Genomic DNA, 24,283 nt, shown 5'->3' with positions numbered 1-24,283 from the left:
CATTACGGTCTCATTATGGTTACATTAGAATTTACCTACCAAATATAAGATTGCAATTTTCATAATATAACTCTTACGTCCTTTAATTTAAGTCTCATTTTTGTTTAATGACATAAGTTGGACAACATGCACCTGTGCGAACACTCGATTTCTCAGAACAAAAAGTCGTAACAACGTGTCTTTCGCGTAACCCTTATTCCCCATACATAAGATATGTTTTTGATTGACCACGATGTAATACCTTAATCAGAGCCATCTATGATCCCTCTTATGCAACCACTTGAACGTGAAACAGCTCGTTGATAATGTTTCGATAGTCAATACTTTTATACGTACATCATAATGCACTGAATTTCTCACTCGGCCCACAGATGGCGTTGTTTTCAAAAGTTGATATTATTTTCTAAGATTTTGTCTAATAGTTTTCTTATTGTTTTTACTTTAATACAATTGTATTTATATTGTAATGCCCTGTCAAAGCCCTAGAGAAAGATAAAATCAAATAATTTGACATAAGCCCAAATGAATATTATAAAAAAAACCAATTTTATTTTGAATCTAAGGCCTCCCAGCATTTAATTGCTTTATATTTATGGATAGAGCATATGGCTAGTCACAATATATATATATATATATATATATATTTAAGCACATCAAAACACATCACACTGAATCAAATAAAACATAATCAGTATCCTGCATTTCATCATGTTGTCAATTACATAGACGCGTAAACTTTGAGCACCACAGCCCTCATCCCACTTAGGGAGGCTAGGGTTACTAGGCAACGCCAGACGTCCTGGGGCTCCGTTCAATCGATGCCAATGGGCATGCGCAAATTAGGTCTAGACCCAGCTTCCGACCTAAAGCTCTAACTAAGCTTCGTCCATTTCGCTCGCGCCTCCGTTCCGAACATGACGTCTTCTTTTGGTGAGTAGAGTAGCCAAACCGGTTAAATCTAGTTTTCTACTTCCTTTGTAACCGGTTTGGAAGTCTTTTCTTTTTCAGCGTGCGAGCTCTTTTAACGGTTTTTTCGAAATTTGAATTTAGTTTTGCGTCGAAATAGCTCGCGCTTGCTTAGTTTTAAATTTGGAACTGCGCAGCGGTTGGTGGCCAGTGTTCGCCCATAAAGAAAGTAAGTTTTTATTTTATTTTATTTTATTTAGGATAAAAGCAGGAAGACGGCAGAACGCAGCACAATGCAGTCTCTATGCTACTCTTCTATTTTAAACAAGGAATTGTATCTAATTTTTTAGGGTTCCGTGCCCAAGGGTAAAAACGGGACCCTATTATTATTACTAAGACTCCACTTGACTGTCTGTCTCTCCGTCCGTCTGTCTGTCCGGCACCAGGCTGTATCTCATGAACCGTGAATGCTAGACAGTTGTAAAGTTGAAATTTTCACAGATGATGTATTTCTGCTATAATAACAAATACTAAAAAGTACGGAAGCCTCGGTGGGCGAGTCCGACTCGCACTTGTCCGGCTTTTTTTAACGTACCTAACTTGCATGAATTTATACTATTTGGATTTTATTTTCATTTTTATATTTTCGGTTTATGCGTCGCAAAAGAAGTACCTGTCCTCATTTGAAACACTGACGCAAGAAAATAGTGCGCGCGCATATGCGCCGTTACATAAAAACAAACGCCATGCGTATTGCACTTCTATACACGCGCATTTATTCTCTCTCACACATATACGGAAGAAAAGAGACTTCTGTATTATTTATCTACCTGATGCGTGCGCAGCGTGGCTCATAAGTTTAGAATCGCGGTGAAAAAAAATACAGGTACATTTCTGGCGAAACTAACTACTTTTTTCGAAATGGGATTGGTCGGTGGAAGTATTTTACAGATGGCGCGAGCATAGCTTGCCCTGTCAAACCCTAGAATTGTCAAATTCTTGTTTTTTTTGGAATTTTATGGCACTTGGAAAAACTGACTTCGCCGTTATGGCCCAGCAGACCGCATGCGTGATACCTGTGTCGGGCAAGGTAAAGGCGCCATCTTTTTTTCAGGGCAGGTGAAGTTGCACTTTATGGAACGAGAGAGTTATATGGTTTGCCGGTAGGTGGCGCCGTTTGAAAAATATTAGGTGTTTTATACGATTGTTGTAGTGCGGTTCAGAACTTCATTTCTCGGTGCTGATAGATAAAGAATACTGTCAAGTTTGATGTGATGATTTAGTGAGTGATAGTAATGAAATTGACAAAAATAGGTTTTATTAGACTTTCAAGCCTGACTTAACTTCAAAATTGGCTATTATTTACTGCCGCGTTATTTTGAACCTTCGTAGTAAAGCTTTTTTTAAAGCCATTATTACATGCCGTTTATAATATATGACCAAGCAGTCCTATGCGGTCCTATATATTTGTCACAATGACTATGAAATTGCTAATTTTTCAAAATAAACACGATAATTCGTAAAATCTCACAAGAAAGAGGCATCGAAGTGACCCGTGCCATAGTGGCGCCCCTAGCGGCGAATTCACTCGCGGTAGAGTCTCTTTGATTACAAGGATTGCATAATTTTTATACTTTTTATGATTTCTAGAATATGAAAATTATAAAAAAGTATAAAAGTTATGCAATCCTTGTAATCAAAGAGCCACCTGCTACAGATTTTTTGAAAATGCCGCGGTTTTTCAGGTTCAACTTTCATTAGCCAGACTCTAGTATCTATTGAGTGCCATCAAAGAGCTATCTACAGTTGCACTCAATTTCTTTCATTCATTCATTCATTAGCATAAATGCTTAAGCGATTTTTAATTATTTGCTTATGCTCAGCTTGCGAGTGAAAAACTTCGAATAACGCGTATTGCATTTCTTCCACAGGCTCTATTCAATAGGGTATTTGACATAGACATAGTATAGTAGTTATAGACATGAAACCGAGCGACCAGGGGTAAGAGAAAGACATATTCATGTATTGACAGGTTAATGTATGGCAGCATAATCCTTTTCTCCTTCACTCTTATAAATTTCGGTATTTCGCCATCGCCTCCTACCTATGCTGCCATAACCCGACCATGAAAAAAAACCCGGTCGGTGATAAGGACAAAGCATGGCACTATTTTCTCTCTCCTCTTATAGGAATCGCAATAAGACTATCTTTCTCTATCAGTGTCAGGCCCAGTCAGGCCCTTGATATTTGACTACTAGTCAAATCAGTTTCTTTTTTCGAACTGTCAAAACGATTTTGCTACTATGGAATTTATATGAAACACTATCATGTAACGTCACAATCAAATTACCTACTCTTTATAGTTTTATACGGGTTTTAAAATAGAAATTGTGTCTAAAAATAACTGCTGTCTGCGTTTTTCTATTAATCTTTTGGTGCAATCTTTCATACAAGGTGTAAAATATTTATTTACAAAACTAAACGTTATACGTAAATCGTTAACGTTATAGTAAACGTTTAAATACTTACATGAAAATGGCGTAAAAAGCAAGCATTTACAAGAATTATAGTTTAGTTATTTGTGAAGTGATAATTCATAATAGTGTAAAGCCTGAGCTTTACAGATGCAAGTGCAAGTGTTGAATTTATTGAGTGGGATTGTGAAATTATGTGTTTATTTGGCTCCTACACTACAAGTGAAATAATACATCGGGCTACAAGTATATAAGTGTTGAAATCATTTAATTATATCTTGAAAAATATTGTCCTGTTATGTGGTTTAAGTCTAACGTTTCATATGTGTGTGCTGGTCAAAATTCATGGGTTTAAAAGTTCAAACCTCTATAGAGCAGAAAAAATCGTTTTCGAAAAAAATGCTAAAATATTATCAAAATTCGGTTAGGATCTTTATCCTGCACAGACAAGAGGACAAAGTGATATGTTGAATGTTCAAGTAATTACAATGAATGCCATGGTGTAATCTGCAGAGCCATCTATTGGCTAAGTGTAGTATAAGGTTTGTGGTGTCTGTTTTATATTGTGTTTGGTTATATATATTAGATTATAGTTTGTGTAGCTAATGTTATAGGTACATATGAAATATTGGAGATCGAAGTTATGTTTTGGCTAAGTACTGCAATAAAAGTTACCGAAATTTGGGCATCGTTTTGTGGCCACATATTGCAAGAAACCCTTCATGGAATGCTTATTTGTTTCTTACTGCGTCGCTGCGAGTCGCTACATCATTTTCGTTTGACGTATTTATGAAAGTGATGCAGATAGCACAACTCGACAACAACGGTAACAAACAAACAAACGTCTGTTATCTCACTCTAACATAACTGAGACCCTACCGCTAAAAACGTAATTTTCTTTATCTGCCTCTCTATCGCTGGAATATGCAAGAGCGCGGTAGGGCCCCTGCTTCCTTGCCGTTGGCCTACACCAAGGGCCTGACACTCTTTGATAGAGAAAGATAGTCTTATTGCGATTCCTATAAGAGGAAAGAGAAAATAGTGCCATGCTTTGTCCTTATCACCGACCGGGTTTTTTTTCATGGTCGGGTTATGGCAGCATAGGTAGGCGATGGTGACATACCGAAATTTATAAGAGTGAAAGAGGAAAAGGATTATGCTGCCATACATTAACCTGTCAATACATGAATATGTCTTTCTCTTACCCCTGATCGCTCGGTTTCATGTCTATAACTACTATACTATGTCTATGGCCTACACAGTATGGATGTATCCAATACGGGAACAAAGAAGTGCATATAGCGCATGTCCTAACTATCGATCTGGATGCATCCGACGCTAGCGGTCCAGTCTAGACCTCACAGCAGTTAGTATTCAGTTAGTATTCGTTTCGGGGCTACTTTTAATACTTATAATCTTACAATAAATTCTAAATTCAAACGTTACATTTAAAATTTTAAATACTTTCACTCATCACTACACCTTATGGTCGTACCACACCATCGCACCGCACCAAGGTCATTGTGCGATGCAACCATAAGTAAGAGCGAGAAAGAGATATCGCTTTCTCGCTCTTACTTATGGATGCGTCGCACAATGACCTTGGTGCGGTGCAACGGTGTGTTACGGCCTTTATAAAACCAAAGATAGATATAACTCCGTAATAGATGGATACAGTCTAAGGAAAAAACGTGCCTCGAAAATCAAGAAAATTTGATTTTCGTTCAGAGGGCGCTACTAGCTTTGGCCTACAGTCGTATAGATGGCGTTGACGGTTTCGTTTGTTATTTAACAATTTTAACGCATATCAGTGAAAGAACATGGGTCAAAATCATAAAAATGATTAATGCAAATAAAAAAAATCATTTATCTATATTTAAATACATTCTATCGTATTTTTATAAATCTTCATTTTTAGTTTTAAAGTGTGTCGACGGATGGCAGTGAATTTACTGGGGTTACAAAATTTACTATGACAGTACCGCTCTAGTATAAGTTACTCTATGGGAGAGGTATAAATCCGAGCTCGCGCGGAGTTCCATAGTCCTAAAAGTGATGTCAGCGCTCGACGTGCCAAAACGTGAACTTAAAAGTGGCCTACTTAGGGAAGGAAGGGATAGACTAACGCGCAGATTTAAATCTAGGAATCTTATACATATCTGCGCATGCCGACCTAATGCGCATGCTTAGGTACCAATGTTACCAGCCCGTATCCCTAGTTACGGACGATGTGTAATCTAAAAAGGGACGGTTTTTATCACAATGGGACGAAAACAAAGTTGGAACATTTTTATCATAATTTGTGTACCTGCGATCAATGCAAATGGTCAAAATTATCAATGTTAGTGCGTTGTTAGTACATCAGGCTTCTTCAAAACAGGCAAATTATCGATGTATAGACAAATACATAGGCGCATGCTACTTAAGTACTCGATATGTACCGTCGATGGACGGTATTTTGGTAAAGATTTTCAAAATCTTTTATACTGGACGCTCGATGCCCGAAAGGGACGGTAGTTCGGAAGGGACGACAAAGGGACGGCGTGGCATTAAAAAGGACGGAAAATCGTCCTATCTGGGACGATCTGGCAACACTGTAATAGGTACACTAGAAGACCTGGATCGATCGTCGCGAGCAGTTAGTACACTTTGTACTCAAGTCGTGCCGTCGTGGTCTGGGCAGTGTATTTCCTTTTTGTGCCGTGGTGGACGTTTAATTGTGTGATTACCTTTCTGCATCATTGACTGCGTGTGAGTGTAGGATTTTAAGAACAAATCATTTGCTACGTTAAAAAATATTCACTTATATAACTTGATAACACTACGGTATGTTATTCGTTTATTAACTTAAAAAATAAAGGAAAATTGCGCCATCTCTTGGATGGGTTTTAAAACAAAGTGAAGTTTAATTTATCTGTCAGTGAAAAGTGTTTTAATTTTTTTTTGTACTAAAGCAGAAGGAATTTAAGCGTGTAGACTAAAAAGGGAAGTAGGAAAGGAATAGAGGAATATTTTTATAGTTCTTACCGTCTGTTGTTTAACCTCTTCTTCTCTGTCATGGAGACTATATAAAGGAGCCAAATCTCTATGTATGAAAAGTGTCCATCAAAAAACAGTAATTAGGCGGCGCCACCATACACCGAAATACTACCGAAAACAACCTACGTAATTTGGTCGGGTTATTTGTTGCCTTATATGGTTCATGTTATACTCATGTCCTGGAGCCTAACTAGCGCCACCGGAGAGATTAGGAACTATTATTTAAAGCGTAACGCGGTCACTTTTACAACAATTCTGCCATAAGAGATTGCGATCCTTTTTATACCATCCATATTCTCTGTATTCTTTGTATTGTTTTCTGTAATGAGGTACCGTGTGTAATAAAGAGTATTTGTATTGTATTGTATAGTAATTTTATTACGAAATTAATAAAGGTCGCTCGAAGTGCGCAGCTACGAGCAGCACTCCAACCAGCTCCAACTTAAAAAATCTAAACTTGATTTGATATCATAGCACCAATTATATAAGTGTGAGCGAGATACACTGAGAATAGTGGCTTAATGCCAAATCAGTATCCAATTTAGAACAGATTTTTAATGACGCTTCTCGAGTGGGGTTTTAAAAACATTTTAATAATATCTGATGTTTTGTACGCACTTACGCAGACTCCTACAAAGTACTGTAATAATTGCATTTTTAAAATAATTCATGGATTTAATTATCGTGCATTTATGCTTATACAATGATTAATAGCTTCAAAGACCTATGTAACCATAGATATATATACTTTAATATATATGTCTATGTATGTAACTCCGTATAAGATGAATACAGTCTAAGGAAAAAACGTGCCTCGGAAATTTGATTATTGCACAGATGGCGCTACCACCAATACCAATCTTTGGCCTATTCTCGGCTAGATGGCGTTGACGGTTTCGTTTGTTATTTAACAATTTTAACACATATCAGTGAAATAACATGGTTCTAAATCGTATAAAAATAATAAATACAAATAAAAAAATAATTTATCCATATATAAATAATATTTTTTTGATATTTTTAGTTTTAATCGTGTGTCGATAGATGGCAGTAAATTTACTGTGACTACAGAATTTACTATGACAGTACCCCTGGCCTCTATCCAGTGCCAGCCCGAGTCCTTGATCAGGGTAAAGCGAAATGGGGTTTTGGCGCCCTTCGTTAAAGCTTTTTACCCTTTTTTTTCTCATTTGCCAATTTTGCCATTTTGGCGCCCCCCTTGCCATCCGCCTAGAGCGGCCGCTCCACTTGCTCTACCCTAGATCCGGCCCTGCCTCTATCTTATATATTATCTTTGGTAGCTTCAATTACTTAACGCTTAAATGTAAACTAATCACAGCGCCGTCTATCGGTTCAACGTGGAACCATTAACTTTCTCTTTCGTGGACCAGTAGCTCTTCCAGGCATTACCCGGCGTTCGACCTGATCTCCTGTCTCTCCCTGAAAGAGGCTAACTGGCCCAAGTAAATATACTCGTCAACATAACCTCATGGATTATGTTTCCATCAGTTTTTTTTTATGGTAGGAGTTTAGAGTGATATTAGCTCTATCATATCCATGGGATGACGCCGGGATGTTTCCATCAGAGCCAACAGTAAGAGAACACGGAACCTCGAATTGTTTGCCTTGCCTACGGTTCCTAATAACAATGTATCCAATAATGCGCCCGTCTTTAGAATGTGTCGTTTATATAATAACTTAGACATTGATTTTGATATTTTGAGTTTTTCTTTACCTAAGTTCAAAAATGTTTTACTGTCTCAAAATTTGTAAGTAAATACTTATTATCTTATCGTGCTAACAATTTATTGTGTTTGTACTATGAACTTTAATAACAGAAGATTTTATAGTCAAAATTAGTATTTAGCTCTGTGTCGTTTATATAATAACTTAGATATTGATTTTGATATTTTGAGTTTTTCTTTACCTAAGTTCAAAAATGTTTTACTGTCTCAAAATTTGTAAGTAAATACTTATTATCTTATCGTGCTAACAATTTATTGTGTTTTTACTATGAACTTTAATAACAGAAGATTTTATAGTCTAAATTAGTATTTAGCTCTGTGTCGTTTATGTAATAACTTAGATATTGATTTTGATATTTTGAGTTTTTCTTTACCTAAGTTCAAAAATGTATTACTGTCTCAAAATTTGTAAGTAAATACTTATTATCTTATCGTGCTAACAATTTATTGTGTTTTTACTATGAACTTTAATAACAGAAGATTTTATAGTCAAAATTAGTATTTAGCTCTGTGTCGTTTATATAATAACTTAGATATTGATTTTGATATTTTGAGTTTTTCTTTACTTAAGTTCAAAAATGTTTTACTGTCTCAAAATTTGTAAGTAAATACTTATTATCTTATCGTGCTAACAATTTATTGTGTTTTTACTATGAACTTTAATAACAGAAGATTTTATAGTCAAAGTTAGTATTTAGCTCAATAATTCTTCCACGATAATGTTGTGTACAATTGTAAGTGTAATCGTAATGTAAGTAATGTGTAAGTTGCTTATGTAAGAAATATTTTACAATGTTGTTTGCCTGCATTATGTTATTGTACCTATCAAAATAAAATAAAATAAAATAAAATAAAATAAAATAAAATAAAATAAAATAAAATAAAATAAAATAAAATAAAATAAAATAAAATAAAATAATGTATAGTCTGTCCGTCTACCTCGACCCCAAGTTTCCTGGTCATTTATGGGTCAATGCGGGTGATTTCTATGCGATTTTGTACTGCGTTTTGATTCTCCATTACCATCACCACGGCGCCCGCCAGTCCGTGTTGTAAAATCTACTGTTTCCATACAAAATACAAGTCAGTCGGATTATTATTCATTACCTAACAATATAATCTATAATATAATGAAAAAGCACGCGTGTTTAATATCTAGGATTGTGAGCCTAAAAGTGTGTTGAAAGATAAGTTAAGTAGGTAATTTTGTATATTGTAAATAAAGGGTTTATTTTTATACAATTATTGGTTGGGTACTTTGTAAATAAAGAGTATATTATTGGTCGTTTTATAAAAACAAACAGGATCATTGTGACAAGAATAGCAGTGAAACCATCGTGGTGGAAGGATCAAGCACAAGTGTTGACCGTTGCCCGGGGTGCGCCAGACGCTAGGATACCTCGTAGGAATATCAGTTGCTCGTAGTGCGTCGTGCGGGGACGCTCCTTCCATGCACCCCTGAATTCCATGAAGTGGGGCGCTCTAAGCGGCTCAGACGCCCAATGTCCATGTGGGACGACTCCCCAAACAATGGAACACTTGCTATCTTGCCCGGCGTGCCCGCAATCCTGCTCAGAGCAGGATCTCCGTGATGCGACGGACAGGGCGATAAATGTCGCTGCCTTTTGGTCCCGCACAGTCTAAAAGTCTGAAACCATCGACACGAGAAGAAGACAAGAATAGCAGAAGCACGGGAGTGCTATTGTGGGAATGGTAATGAAGCGATTGGTGCGACTGAATAATCGCATAGAACTACCCTTGCACGATCCATTTGAAGTACCGTCCAACCTGAACGCTTGCGTTGCTCAGGTCTTGGAGCATTTGCTATAGTCCTGCTGCAGAAGAGGCAAACAGAACAATGTCGTCGGCATAACGAATACGAATATTGCGCATATCGTATTTATTTAAACGAAACGTAAGCGTGACTAAACCTGAGTTATGTGGCGAGTGTTAACCTTTTTGTTTGTGATAATTTAGTTAAGTATGTACCAATGTAGTTTTGGTAAAATGATAATTTATTCTTATTTTTTGATATTATCAATAAATAAAATAATTCCTGTAAAAAGTGTGTCATTGTATTCATTGCATCTTCCTCGCATTCACGTTCTTAGGGTTCCGTACGCAAAGGGTAAAAACGGACCCTATTACTAAGACTCCGCTGTCCGTCTGTCACCAGGCTGTATCTCATGAACCGTGATATGGTGTATTTCTGTTGCCGCTATAACAACAAATACTAAAAACGAAATAATATAAATATTTAAATGGGGCTCCCATACAAGAAACGTGATTTTTTGCTGTTTTTTTCCTTAATGGTACGGAACCCTTCGTGCGCCAGTCCGACTCGCACTTGGCCGATTTTTTTACATATTTATAAAACTTTAAAAAATGTTTTTTATCAAATATTGATCGAATACTAAATAATAATGTATAGGTATAATAATGATAATAATAGTGACGTCATCGCACTTTCTTGACAATGGTGGTAATCATACGTTTTGTCCACAGGTTTTCAATTATACCCTCTGTAATGGCGTAACTATTTAATAATACGTTCTCCAAAAATTTAACCTGGTGAGTACGTATTTCAAATCAGAAACTTAAACTTGACATTGACACTTCCCATACAAACGGAGTTTCATTCTCATTTTAAAACTACGTATTGGATTGCAATGAAACTTTGCACATATAATGAAATGAGGTATATATATAGTTCTGTAATTAGTTTATATAGCTCTAGTATAAAACAAACGAAATAGAGCAAAAACAAGTTTTGCATGAAAAACTTAAATTCGCTGTATTTTTTTACACGACTGCCCAAAAAAGAGAGTGTTTAACTATGGTATCTGAAGCTACATAAACTAATTACAGACATAGATATACCTTATCCTATTGTAAGTACAACGTTTTAGTCTAAATAGACGTAATTTTAGTCTACGGAATAAATTAGCTAGTCGTTTTAAAATGAGAGCGTAACTACGTTTGTATGGAGAACCGAGCTTGCCGGGGACCAGAGATGGGCAAAATGTAATCGACTAACGATTAACGATTAAGATTACAATAATTAATTGCGACTGACGATTGAAAACGACGATTGATCAATCTTAGTTGTATAGAGTGCAACTAAATTAGTTGCCGATTGATTTCGGACAACTAAATTTTGTAATCGACTAATTAGTTAGACTATTTTCTCGCGACTAATGTTAGAAGCAAATTGAATAGAATACCTCGGTATGGCTATGTTGACAGACTGATTAGGATATCTTAACGGATGTTTAAAAATAAAATAGTCATGTATTACTTACGATATTTTGACCGTTTCTAAGGAGTGAGATCTGTTCTCACTATTATTTTGCTACTAAAGTAGTGCATCTCTCTGAAATTGGATTAAATTTCTCTTATCTAAGGGTAAATAAGAACTGGGTACTTTGTGCATTAGTAAAATAACACTTAAAAAAACACAATTATATAAATCAAACTTTGTATATTAAATATAAAAGCAGCCATGATATGTATTTAGTTAAACTATATGAGGTTAGTCTTGCAATCGTAAAAATAATAATTAAAAGCAAAAATTATCAACAAATCAACGTTGTTTATACAATAACATGTTCATATGTGATAAGATAAAACATTAAAAAACACAGTTATAATAAATCAAACTTTGAAGGTATATGAAACATTCAAAGCAAAAAGTATCAAAAAAATCAACGCTGTTTATACAGTAAGATGTTTATATGTGATAAGATAAAACATTAAAAAACACAGTTATAATAAATCAAACTTTGTATATGAAACAAGCGGCTGATCGACCAATTCGCTACCGGTCCAATATATTGGCAATAGCGGTAATAAATAAAATATGTATGTTGATTGATATATTTGAATGTAGAATGACGCAAGGAAAATGTACCATAGTTAACGCTGAGAGTTCTTTACAAAGTGGTTTAAATATTTTTAATGACCAGTTGACCACACGTTGAAAACAAAATAGACCGCGTAGATAATAAACAACATGCAGATGTGTCATTCAATAGAACGTGTTATTTTTAGAAGATGCGTCGGCACTTGCACCAAAATGCAACAAACAACTTCCAGGCCAGGTAAGTAGGATTATCCCATTGTTTTGTCACCGCGTGACACTAAAAAGAGTTTTACTATTGTCAGAGACAGCAAAATATTGACAGTTTCTATGTCTAAGATTTACTCAGTATCGTATAATTCAAAGTATTAATAATGCACCAACCTACTTTATTGTTTGCGATTTGTAAACAATGCAGTTTTTCGCTATTTGTCGTTATTACCAATATATCGTTCTAATAATATTATGGCATTATTTGCATTGTCATTCAAGCATTTCAAATTAAACGTGTATACATAATTTTAGCTCAATCGGATGAAGATATCTGCTTCAAAATAAGTCGCAAAATTCTACCCAAACTAACATAGTTACAACATACGAGTACCTCCGTATGTTACATACATACGTACTTGTAGTTACATATTGCAAGATAAAAAATGCAAAAACGGGCGACTACGTAGTTTTAATATAGATTTAATCGTGAAATTTAGTCGATTGAAACTAAAACTTATTTAGTTGTTAGTCGAACATTCTCACAACTAATTTAATCGCAACTAAATTAATCGCGATTAAAAAATGACGATTGATATTTTTAATCGATTGATTAGTTAACTAAAAGATTAATCGATTAATGCCCATCTCTGCCGGGGACTTAAGAATAATATAGAGTGTGTATTGCTGTACAATGTAGTATCCTATAACTACGGATATTTGCATACTTGCGTATTGTAGTGATTCAATGTACGATATGATTTATCAAATGCACTGAGAAAAGTTTTACTTTATGACGTCATATATGGTCGACCTTCGCCGATACGTCTGACGGATGAAACTTATATTTTATGAAAGAAAATATGTTCCTGAACATAAATAAATAGGGTCGCCTAAAGAAATATGGTCAAGGCTATTTTTAATAAATTTTTGAAAATATATTTTTTTCTTCAAATTTCACCGATTTGTCTGACGAACGAAATAAATAAGTATACAACTTGTAGAACATAAATAAATTAGGTTGCCTATGTTTTTCCGGTCACTATCATGAGGTTGCCGTGTTTAAACATGTGAGTATAAATCGATAATTGCAGCCATCTGTCTGACGCTTGAATTATATATCAAAATAATGGTAATTTTATTGCGAATACAATGGTATAGGGTTGCCTGCAAAAATCCGGTCACAAATAAGGGTTGCCAGGCTTTTAAAGAAAATAAGAAGGAAAGACTTTTAGCGATAACTCAAAAACGTCTTAACTGATTACGATTATTTCCGAAATGATTCACTTTATCAAAAAAAGTTGTTTAAAGACCCCTATTTATTTTGAAAGACCTACCCAACGACACCCCACAACGCTACAGGGCAACGGCTATAGGGTTCAAACTTCAAACTATAAAAAAATTGTCACACACATTTTGTTTCTTTCAAAGGGATTATTTCCGAAAATATACACTATCAAAAATTTTTTGACCATAAAAAAAAAAATTGCATGCTTATTATTAGCTAAGTGTGTGATCTAATTTTACATATTATGACCATGAATGTTACCACACTTAATGCAAATAAATATATTTCATTTCCTTTCATTTCATTTCATATTTCTTTAGGCAACCCTATTTATTTATATTCAGGAACATATTTTCTTTCATAAAATATAAGTTTCATCCTTCAGACGTATCGGTGAAAGTCGACCATATATAACGTATCTCCTACTATAATGAAGTCATTATTTTCAGATTTATTTGATATTGGTTTCTAAAGTCACCATGGCACAATTTCCCGTCTTCAAGCTTCGTTTGTCTCTTATTTATGGTGAGCAATTTATTTTCTTATGAACGATTCTCAATAAATAAATTGAGCTTAAATTTTCCGTTTAACTGTGGAATAGGACTACGCTAATCCGGACCCGCAAAATACCGGCCGTTGACTGATTAGAGAGCTTTCCGGATTATCATCTGCAAAATTTTCATGTTCTAATAATAAATAAATGATTTATAAATGAAATATCACAGGGCGGACACGCTATACATCAAAATTCACTTGCGTTTCTATGCGTCATTGTGTGAGTAAGTTGCTCAAAAATAGTACTGAGCGGCCGGCAAACGGCCGTCAACCTGGTGTCGCGGGGCGAGGTAATTCAAGTCGGGGAGGGGCGGTGCGTGGCCGTTCTGTATGATAATACTATTACTTATTCTGTGGTAATATAATATTACTTTGATAAAACTATAGATATACATTACTCTAGCAGTAAAGAAAACACATAATTATATTCTTTCTCCTTTCGTACTTTTTTTTAAAGGCCCTCTTAATCGGAAAAGAAATTTAAAAAAATTCTGACTCAAAGAAGTTTTTTCCAGCCCAAGACTCTCCGTATTACAGAGATTACCGGATTAGCGAGGCACTACTGTATAACTGAAGTAGATATTAAATAACTAGAGTTAGACCAAAATAAGTCTGCAACAATCTCGATAGCACACGCAGTAAGTTATTTTAAACGTCAAACTTCTATGAAATTATGACGTATTATTATTATTATTATTTTTTACACTTGCACTACGTAAGGTATCAAAACCGTTGCAGACTTTTCTTGGTCTAACTACATAAAAAAAAGATTAAAATTCCTAAATAGGTAACTACTGTAAGAGGAAAAACACCAGAGCACCATTATAACAAATATTTATTAGGGAATCAAAAAATATAAGAGTTTAGTCTTGGATAGTACGTGGCCTGGTACACGCCCAAAACCGGTCTACAAGATAGACGACGCTCTTAAGGGGCCCACTGACTATCAGTCCGCCGGACGATATCGGCCTGCCAGTTGTTCGGAACTGTCAAATTTTTGTTCTAACTGACAGGCCTATATCGTCCGGCGGACTGATAGTCAGTGGGCCCCTTTAGTGATGTGTCATTCCGGTTATGGTAGTGTTGTGCAGGACCGATAAATGACGTTGCCGCCTTTTACTACATTAAATATTAAAATCCTTTGATGTGATCCGACGTTGCCTGGTTGTTGAATTGTTTTTATAGAATGAAAACCAGCCTGCGTCCATTATTGTCTTTACAGTACATATGGGGCACTAGTGCGTAAAGAGCACTTTTCGTGCATATGTCTAAAATTTAAAGGGCTATATGTACTGTAAAACGTTGTACGATACACGTGCGAATAGGTAATTCGCAACTCGTGTCGATTTAAAACACTCCCTGCGGTCGTGTTTTAATTTATCGCCACTCGTTTCGAATTTCCTCTTTTCCGCACTTGTATCGTAAATAACTATTGTCGTGCAAATTAAAAAAAAACCGATTATTGACGTCAAAGAAATATATTTACAATTGTTAATTTTGACAATTTACGACTGACTAAGAACGAGTAACCAGAGTGATAACACTGTCCTTAAAAAAAATTCAAATAAATATGTCTAGTTTTACGGAAATGTTGTATTATTATTGTTTAATAATGACCTTTTTTGTTCTGTTGTAGCTGTCTTTCTGAGCGAAATGGAGTTCCTTCTTAATTTGGGCCTTATCAAAATATATCCTACTTAAGGTAAGTAGCGCATTGCTTAGGTATATAAGAGATATAATAAATACAAACGACAAATGATTAAAGAAATGTAACGAAAACACTTTTGTTTTAGCTTTCTTCTGGAGCCTTGTACTATCTCCAACTGCAGCAATTTTCTTCCATTATCTCGAAAGGATCTTCTATGCAACATTATTTGACTCCCTTTGCCGAAAAAATAAGAAAGGAATAAGAGGTCAAGATATTATGATTGACAGCAGGCCAGTCGCAAAAAAAAATGAGACAAAATTAAGGCTCGTGAATCTTCGGACTGAAAAGTTAAGGATACCATCTATTACATATTATTTCAATTGGGCTATTTTGTAAACCTTATCCCGGGTGCGACATCAACCACTGGTTTCCAGCGGGCACAATTGAAATTATACGAAAGATGTTAAGAAATCAGGAGAAATATAAGCTGGAGAAGATAGAAAATCGAGAAAAGTTCTGAAACAAGGAAGACCGTAATCGTTTTTGTAACAAGTTATCGGTGAGTTGAATAAGATTGACCTAAATTATTTCACGAGACATCGGAGCGTGCTATTACCATAGATGACAATTTTGGGCACATTCTTATTGAACTCATGGGAAGGTTTTAAAAATGGTAACAAAAACACATGCAACGAGGATGAATTTATGTAAATACAACAGAATTATCATCACAAAAAGAAGAAGTTAACATCATAACTACCGATGATTTGAATAAGATCTGACTGAAATCACAATAGCCTATATCAAACAATCAATTGAGACCACCTATGATAATGCTGATTTCAGTTTTAGCTGATTTAGATCACGGAAAGGAATTATCGTTCAAAGGACAGAGCAAGACATCTTATGTTATCGGTGATTTGAATAAGATGCTATTGAAATCATACACACACATTCTTCAAAGGCACCGTGAAGCATCAAATAATGATGATTTCACAGACATCTTATTTGAAACATGGAAAGGAATAACATACTTGTTCAGACATGCTTTTAACGCGGTAAAAACTTTCTAAAGCATCTGAATAAGTTTACGAGACAGATATGAAGCCACAGTGAAAGTAAAGAAATTTAGATCCGGATGGACCACGAAATAGCGCTCGTTTAATCGATGTATTTCATGAGGACTGCGTAATAAGAGCTTTTTGTTTTGGCTTAATAAAAACCATGGAAAGGATATAAATATAGGAAATGCCTCGAAGAATCTTCAGCTTTTGCCTTTGATTTTTCTCGGTGTATTGCATTCGTCGATGGAACGACACCGACGAATTCACTGCAACCAGGGAAATCATGTTCTTGGCGAGAACAGATACTTGACGAGACCATCCAGTGATTTGTGTTGTGTCAGTGCGTCGAGGTAGACTTTTGGCGAAATTTTCGGACTATGATCAGAAAAAAATACCATTACTGATATGAATAGGCGCAAAAGTGAAACATTTGCTTGCAGGCATCGGATCAGGATTGACTTTTATATTTTTGATCAGGTATTTTTGTTGTCGTGATTTTTACAATTTTAGATTGTTTGAGTGCAGTATATTTTAGCTCGGCAGATTTGTCCGACCCGCTGGACATTTAACTGTGTGCTCAACTTTTTGTCAGATAACATCTTTTATGACCGGGTCAGACCAGTTTTCTGTGCTTTACTTAATTAATTAATTGGATTCAGATGCGTCTTATTGAAATTATTTGTCATATTTTTAACTAGTTTTAAGAACTTTGTAAATTAATTTTGTCTTGTACCGATCGACCACTTTAAAATGTTTCTATAATCTTGATCTTCCAAGATTTTGCTTTTCGTCATAACAATATTAGACCCCGTTCCTTTAACATTAGCGTAAATTTAGGCAGGGTGAAAGAGCAGGCTCATTTTCTAGTAAGCTGACCATGAATGTGTCCTTACGTTCTTGTCCTGCCTCTAATTTTCGCGCGGCTGAGGCACCCGCGCGCAAGCTCGGCCATACTTGTAGCGTTGTGTGATTCTCGGCACAGTCCGCGTCGGGGCGCTGCGGAGTGCGAAGTGGAGCGAGCGAAGCGAAACGAGGCTGAGAAACCCAGTGTCTTGACATTATATATCCTCCCTTGGCACGGGTGGCTCTGTATATTTCGAGAAAACAATAACACTTTGATACGCCGCTGGCTTCCACGTCGCAGCGCGCTAACAGCATCGAGTTGACGAACTCTGCGACGACTGTCTTGTTCGCGTCGCCGAAATCCTTTAGATTCGGTACGTAGTACGTCGAGCACAGCCTTGAGAATCTTGATGCCGCCGTGATTCCTTTCAACTTGAATGCCAAACAGTTGGAAGAGTTGACTTCGATTTTTTAATTGAAATTTAAATTTGTGAGCACGCTTTTAAAACCTCAAGGTTGCTGAAGTTAAAGCGAATAACCGCTTCCGCTTCGCTTTCCGTTTCTGTACTGGCCACTACAGGTTTTTTTAATGCGGCGAAAGGCTGTGTATCCGTGTTGTCGTATTACTCGTATTGATATATATCGTCACCATCTTGAATGCGTATACGTTCTTAGTGGAAAACGGTAACATAGCACCTTTAAAAGCGTGTAAAATTTCTAATGCCTTTATTTCCAAATTCGATACGGAATTACTTTGAGAGCAGTGCCGTAGTCGACTCAGACATTTGCGTCAGCTGCGAATATTGGAAACGAGATGCATAATTACACCTTAGGTGACAATGGAGATTAATCGGTTTCGATTCTGCTATTTATTTCTTAAGGAGTCACTGTTCTGTAGCTAAATCGCAGAACCTAACTTAAGATCCAAACGCCTCTCGGTGTCGTTAAGGTCGTGGGTTGTTCCGAGTCCAAAAGTGCTTGGTCCGTATAGAGGCGCACCAGCGCTTCCATGCCAAGCCGGGCTCCTCGAGGAACGTGAGCGACTACTCGCCTCGTTTCTTATGATGAGTCGAAGAAACACTGTATCATCTTTACTATCTCTATGCAATCGCGCGTACAAGCAAACATCTTTCCTGGATGTGCGAAAAGTTTATCTCTACAAACGATCATTCGCACTGTGACTCGCAGCTCTACGTGATGAAGGACTTTTCTCCTAAAGCACATGAGTTTTGGGTAAAGTTGCTAGTTACAAATATTCTCTGAAATATTTCAGACACGACAGCTCCCGACCAATTTTACCCATAAACATGTGTTTTAAGAAATAAATCTGTCTACTTCCAGTTTTTTTAGTCTATAGTGGTGTGTCGGACGCCAAAGATTTCCTATTTTTTTTTGGGTTTTCGTGTTTTGACGTTTGGTTTTGGAAATTGTCATTATTTTTATAGTTGCGTTTTGGTCAAGCGTATTTTAAAGCAGATAGGTACTAGAACCGACATAAGATTTTGAAAAAGTTAAGAACGGAATATTATGATGGGTTTAGTTAGTTTTGATGTATTTATGTATTCAGGTTTGATGTGATTATTTCCATTCTGTGTCCTGTGTTAGGTTTGATGTAATAAGTTTCAGGCTAGTCATCTTAAATTAACGGTTAGACATATGGCAAATCCGTGACATTATGAAGCCCAGCATCTTAATTTTACGATTTTTTGTCATCGTCCGCTTTATTAGGTGTAAATTTGTTTGAATATTGTTAGCACGCACGCAATTATCCAATGCATTTCATTGTAGAAATCAGTCCCAGTTTTTTATATATTTTTTATTATTATATTGCGACTATTGTCGTGAAGATTCCTCTTTAGTTAGTTTTGGAGTTTTTATAAAAATATATTCAAGGAGTACAAAGTTTAAAGGGTGGGTGGAGGGTTTACCGTTCGTACATCTACGGTAGATATTAGTATATTTTTGGATTTTTGCTGTTTCGAGACGATACCGATTATAAAAGAGCACATGGTAACAGGGAGGGTGGCGGGATTGTTGCGCGATCATCTGCAGCAACATATTTTAATAATTTCATTGGATTAGTAAGTATCTTGTCTCGTCTCGGTACAAATATTTTATAATGAGCACATATGAGAACAGGGTGGGTGGTGGGTTTACCGCACGACATCCGCGGTAACTTTTTGCTTGCTTGTTCCTGGTACATTTTTATTATATATTGCACACTGAAATAGGGTGGGTGGTGTATATGCGGTATCTATTTATTTTAATTTAATTATTTAATGGGTGTGATACTACTTTGTTTTATGCACAAGTTTTGATGAATGCATGTGACTAATTATTTAAATCGATAGTTTATGTTAAGGCGAAGGGTACAAACTCAAAACTTATCTTCAACATTTAACAAATATTCGTTTAACTTGGCACATCTTTTCGTCTCCCTTGTCCTTTTGTCTCATGTTCAATCTCTTTGACCTATATAATAAAATGGTTTACATCATGCGAATATCATTCATACAATTTACACGTAACACATGTTTTTTGGCCATGTTTCAATACAAGTAAATAGTCCTCAAACACTTTTTATGACTGTTCCAAGTCAAAGGATCTTGGCCGTTTCTAGTCTTTAAGCCAAGTTTTTCATATACTTATTTTATAATCTTTTTCATCTCAACTTAGATTTAATATCGATCTTATGCACATATTATTCTATTGATATCACATTTTTATTAACTCTCAAACAACGCACTGATTAACTCCTTTACCGTTATTTTTACCTACATAAAATAACTTTTAAATTCAAGTCGTTAACATCCGAGTCATCTTTATTTTACCTCCCCAAAACACAATTAGTGTTACGGATTAGTAAACTTACTACTATACTCTGGTTAGCCCACTTTGTCAGTGAAACCGGGTGAATTTGAAAAATGTAGGCACGAAGGATCGCGCCTTTTTCTACTGACAAAAGTTAGCTTGACAGTGTATAATAGTTATTCGATGACTAAGGTACTCTCGGATGAGATAACGACGGCAGACATGATGTTAGAATTAAGCGTTACGTAGGTACTCGTAAGTGACAGTCCTAACACCGGTTTACATGTCAGGCGACTTTTACCATCCAATCTAATTTTAACTTCGCGCCGCGGCGGTTTACTATGAAACATAATGCAATAAAATTTGGCGAACTCTACGATGACAAACAGTTTGGTGCAACCGAACCTTAGTGTGTGACATTTACAGTTAAAGTTAATTTAACAATAACTGATGTAACATAACTCTGACTAGTGTGGCTACCACCAGTTTGGCACTGACATAAACGCTATCGAGAACGTAACTTACTTTTCCCCCCACCAGCTCGGAAAGCCGTCTTTTATCCTTTAAAACAAGCGGGGAAAAACCCATTTTATCCACTAGTGGGGAAAGTAATTTGACCTTGGATGGAGCGTGTTTAAGTAGCTTTTGACAGATAACAAAACGTAAAACGCTAATAATAATGGTTCGCTCGATATTAATTATCATTAAATAAATGGTTTGAGCATTTAATAAAAAATACGAAATTTAGCTTTATTTAATGATTTTAAGTCATAAACCTTAAATTCCATAAGAAACATTTGTTGTTTTATATGATGTTGAATGTAATTCTGAACGCACAAGTTGAGTCGATGCAATTTCAGAACGCATCGTCAGAAATGTCAACATTGTCAACAAAGTTATTTTGGGTTAATTTTATTGTTTGTAAAAATTGACATGTAAAAGTGCCCCTGTAGCCTATTTGCTGAATAAATGTTTGATGTTGATGTTTGAAAAATTTTTTCACCGACTCCGACACGTAAAAATACACAACTTCCAGAGTTTTCTGTTATAATATCGTATTATCGTAAAAAAATGAGTGATTCCAGTGATGAAGATGATCTAACGCCTGTGGATGTTGCACTTTCCTCGCTATAGTGAGGGGAAAAGTTTTGTGTTACACACGGGTGCAAGTGTATTTTACTCCTCGTGTGTTAAAACACTCGCTACGCTCAGAATTCTATTTTAGAAACACTTGCTTCGCTCGTGGTTCAACTATAGAATCCTTTCGCTTACTCGTGTTTCAATTCCACACTCGCAGGTAAAATACAACTTTGCACCCTTGTATAACAAATAACTATTCTATGCATCTCTCTCGTACTCTCATATATTAGTGCGAGCGAGATGTATAGAAAGTAAATTACGTAGACATTAGCGTATATGACAGTTTTGACAATCTCAGTGTTCTTGTGGTACGGGTATAGGTAGTTATTTTGAATATATGCAAATTATTTTGAATGAGTGTAATTTCAATTTCAACGTACTTATTGTGCAGCATTTTATTTCTACTTACGGGCCGTATTACAATTCGAAAGGCCATATTAAGACAGTGTTTGCCCTAGCGATCTGAACTGTCGTAGGCTTTGGCCTCATGCACAATTAAAAAGGCTTTAAATATTTAAAGAACTGCTACCTACATCAAAAGAGAATAAATATAATAAATGTTCTCAGCAAACGGATACGCCGCGGATGGATCAAACACATTTTAGAAAAAGGTCACTTCTGTGGACGATACAATTAAAGTTAATCGTCGTGGTACATAAATATCCCGTTTTTCTCATTTGACTCTCAAGTACTGAAAAAATGTATCCCGCCTGGAAAGGTGCCGCGTAAAAATTTGCTTAACTTTGCGATGTATACAGGAATAACGAGACCGAGTTTGCTATAACATGTGTATGACCGGGATACTTAGTTTGGCTTGGGAAAATTGGAAATACAAAGAAAGTACATCTAGTTTAGTCTCGCAAGACCATGAATACCACGATAAAACTACGACCATTCGCGAACTACGGAGGGGTCAATAGATGAATGTATTTTTTATAAAAATAATAAAATGAAAGTACGCACCTATTTTTTAAGTATAAGGGGATTACATTTTGAATGGTCGAAGGACGAATTCGATGTTTACCAACGAGACTATCCAAAAAAATCCTTAAAGGGTGAAGTCGGATTAAAGCAAGCAGTGCAGATTTGTTGAAATGATTGCAATGATTGATACTACTACAAAAATATATCCCAGCACGACAACTATACTTTGTAACCGAAACTTCTACTTAAACTTTTACTCTTTTGTTACAATTACAACTGTTTTATGACACGATTTTATGTTTTTTACAATTTAGACGACATGGGTATGTTTATAACTAAAACGGTAATAATAATCCTGACGGTCGTTCATTGTAAACTTCATTTGTCAAATTTTTGTAATCTTACACATAAATTCAAATATTTTTCTATAACAGGCAATAAGCAAACAGATTATAACTGTCTCTAACGCACATTACATTTGTCTACATTTGTAAATATTTTTGTCAAATGTATTCTAAAGTGAATGATTGAGCATAGTGAGCGAGACTAAATAACTACAAAAAGAATTATTTAACTACTATTAATATGAACGTTCGGCTTTTTCGCAAGATCTAATAATTTTATCACCATCTGACATAACAATTATGTTTAGAAGTTTCCTAAGTCATATCCCGAGTAGCATTTATACGTCATAATGACGTCAGCGACGTAATAATGCCGTCATTATGACGTCAATGGCGTCATTTTGCTACCTGGGATACATTGGATATTTTATTATTTGTGTTATGTGCGACATACTTAATACAGATAATTGAAGTCGGAATACATTTGTCTAGAATGGTGTAAGAAAAAATACAATTTGCAACCCAACTCTTAATGAAATCGACACTGTTGCTCTTTTCTATTACACAAACAAAATAATATTTATAATATTCTATTATCTTATAAAACAGTTAACCTATTTATGATTCTTTGGATGGCGATGCTTAAATCATTTGCATGTGAAATAGGTGTCTCAATGTTTATATATATTTCTAATTAATGTAATCTAAATATTTATCTAGATCCCTACCTATTTATTCACTTTGATATAACCATGGATAATCGATGTATAACTAAATCTTCTACTACAGCTATTCTTGTCTCTAAATTTCTCTTTCTATCTAAATCTTATTGTCGAATGAACAGAATGTAAAAAGTATTTTTCGATAAATTTTTGAATTGAATATATAGTGAATGCAAAAGGGGTGAAATAGACGCAAATATCTACGAAATTAACTTCCTATCTTACTCTTTCTAATCTAAGCAATATGTTTAATTTTTCACAGTTGTGGTAACTGTAGGTACTGACGGAGCAGGTACGGTGCGCAACTACAGATGTGCAACGGAAAGTTTCCAAAAATATGGAAAATATCTCGGAAATTTCAGGAAAATTCCACAGGAAAAAAAGGAATCCCTTATATTGGAAATAGAAAATTTCGATTCCTGTACAGACATAAATATGAGATGCATTCGAAAATTTTCTGAGCGGAAATTTCACGCAACGTACCTACGAGCTCCGCTTTTGTTTTAAATTTTTTGGTATCAGCTGACCTGGGGGCGTTAATTTCATATTATACGTGTTGAAAAATGGCTGAGCTTCTTAAAACTTATGCAGGTACACAATATCTTTCGAATTTCGATATTTACCAGTCGCTTTGAGGTGAAGGAAAACATTGTGAGGAAACCGGACTAGTCCCAATAAGGCCTTAGTTTCCCCTCTGGACCTGACCTTCCA

The 24,283-nt window shown here is 35.6% G+C and overlaps 1 long non-coding RNA gene across 1 annotated transcript; it reads left to right on the top strand.

The window, feature by feature from the left end:
• The first annotated feature begins 13,972 nt into the window (after positions 1-13,972).
• On the top strand, positions 13,973-19,518 carry LOC134754594 (uncharacterized). Its single transcript, XR_010128945.1, has 3 exons — positions 13,973-14,046; positions 15,713-15,778; positions 15,870-19,518. It is a non-coding gene; the product is annotated as an uncharacterized LOC134754594 (long non-coding RNA).
• The last annotated feature ends 4,765 nt before the right edge of the window (positions 19,519-24,283 follow it).

The sequence above is a fragment of the Cydia strobilella genome, chromosome Z (genome assembly GCF_947568885.1).
Source record: "Cydia strobilella chromosome Z, ilCydStro3.1, whole genome shotgun sequence".
In the NCBI taxonomy this organism is placed as follows: Eukaryota; Metazoa; Arthropoda; class Insecta; order Lepidoptera; family Tortricidae; genus Cydia; species Cydia strobilella.
This window is presented reverse-complemented; position numbering and strand designations above follow the sequence as displayed.